Raw genomic sequence first — 2,029 nt, forward strand, 5'->3', positions numbered from 1 at the left:
CAGGCGAGCAAACCTTGAAGGGCAGGATAGCTCATTAAATCAGTGCCTTAATTAATGGCAGTGGTGGGGGTACTGGTGATATGTGTATCTGTGGGTGTGTGGTTTGACAACAGGCATAAAACCAGTGCTTGCTTCTTTGCTCTTCAGGCAACAGCCTTGAGGAATAGCATCAAGGAGGGCATAGGAAAGAAATTACTTTTTTCTTCTCCTTGTAGATTTTGGATTGATTAAAAAGCTTTTTTTTTTTTTTTTTTTGAAAGGAAAGCAACAAGAAAAAAAACATCCAGCTGTATGTGGCAGGGATAAAAGCATGCTTGACTCTTCCAATAAGTACAATAGCATTTAATATCTTTGCTGGTTGGCCCAATATTGTATCACAGGCATCACTGGTGGTGTGCTTCCCAGCATGCCCCAGCATTCCTTCAAACAAACGTTCGCTGTAGCAGAAAGTCCAAGAAAAGGCTTACTCCTTTGAGGATCAAGAAGAAAGCAACAGTGAAGAAAGGTACAGTAGCTATTAATATTAATGTTAAAGGAAGAAGGGGGAGATAGGACACAGGGGCAGTGAAGAAAAGACTACTTATGGCTTTGATGTGTTCATTTCCACAGGACCAATAGCAGCATGAAGAATACGGGAAGCAGATAAAGAGGAAAATGAGGAGGTGGAGGTGAGCAGAAGGCAGCTCAGGAAATTGCACAAGCTGTGGGGAGTTTTTTCGTCTAGACACACACACAGCAAAGGGAGCGACTGCCATCTGCATCTCCTCCGAAAAAAGGAAGGGAGAAAAGGGACAGAGCTGAGACAAGAAAAGAAACCCACCTGCCTGCCTCTCGTTTTGGCTGTGGTATGGCTGATCCAGGCTGAATGCCTGCTGTGGGAGGGGAGAGAAAGCTAATGGAAGTATTGTTTTGTCTAAGGAGGCACAACGTTGGGGAGCGTGTGAATCCTGCTGCATGGCGCTGTCCTACTGACACACTGGGAAGGGGAGGGAGGGAACTATTTCAGTCCTGTTGAGGCTGCTAAGAGTAAAAATGGAAGTAATTAAAGGCCTATTCTAGTCTCACTTAAATCTCTGTGTCTTCAGGCCAGAGTTATTTTTGTTACATCGCTTTAATGATGTTGCATTGATGTTTAGACTGGCTTGGGTTCTTTTCTTTAACATGAATTTAGGAAATGAGCCAGCACTTTCTATGGCAGTGCACTCACTCTGCTGAAATTTTGCCTGCATGAGGTTGTTCAGGTCTAAGAGGGATTTTACTGAATCCCAAGCTGCCCCAGCATAGCCAGTGTTTGGGCAGCAGGGTTACTGCTTTATGTTGTTGAAAGGGCAGGCTAGAGTCCCAGCAGTCCCAAAGCTACACTGGGAAAAAGAATGACTCCTGCTCCTTAGGTAAGGTGACTGCTTGATAAATAGTGACATAGAATCTTATTTGTCCACTATTTTTTCAATGAAAAAAAAAGGTATAAACTTCAGTGGTTAAGAATGGGAACAAAACCCAGAGCAAGATCAGGAAAGGTTTCCTGTAACAGCACCCCTGCTGCCCGTCTTGTCCCCAGTGGAGGCTGCTATGGCTGTAAGCAGCAACAGGAACTTCCTTCTCTTGCTGCCACATTCATCCCCAATGTAACTTGTCTCATCTCAGCATCACCTTTAATCTTTCTGCTCTCAGGCCCCCTGTGCAGCTCCTGCAGGCTCACGTGGTGTCGTGGGAGGTCTGATCTCACGCCTCCTGAGCCTGTGAACGTGACTGTGTCTCCTCAGTTAGCACTTGTCTGACGTGGGGCTTAGCCCACATCTGTGACCTTGTGTGGCCTCCTGACACTGCAGGGACTCACCAGGAAGAGACTGGACTCTTCACCACCACATATATGTGTCCTGTGCAGGCTGCCTGGATCTCACCTCGGATCCTGCATGGGAGCCAATATATAGAACAAAGAACTTGGTACTTCATTTTCCCCAAAAAGCAAAATCCATGTTGCCTGCATCCTGCATTATACCTCCCATGACTTTTATTACCAGTTCATATA

General features: G+C 45.6%; 1 long non-coding RNA gene across 1 annotated transcript; it reads left to right on the forward strand.

The window, feature by feature from the left end:
- The first annotated feature begins 370 nt into the window (after positions 1 to 370).
- Positions 371 to 1,794, forward strand: LOC136009438 (uncharacterized). The gene is made up of 3 exons (XR_010610561.1): positions 371 to 505; positions 610 to 668; positions 1,672 to 1,794. It is a non-coding gene; the product is annotated as an uncharacterized LOC136009438 (long non-coding RNA).
- Positions 1,795 to 2,029: the final 235 nt, after the last annotated feature.

Source organism: Lathamus discolor, chromosome 2 (assembly GCF_037157495.1).
Source record: "Lathamus discolor isolate bLatDis1 chromosome 2, bLatDis1.hap1, whole genome shotgun sequence".
Lineage (NCBI taxonomy): Eukaryota > Metazoa > Chordata > Aves > Psittaciformes > Psittacidae > Lathamus > Lathamus discolor.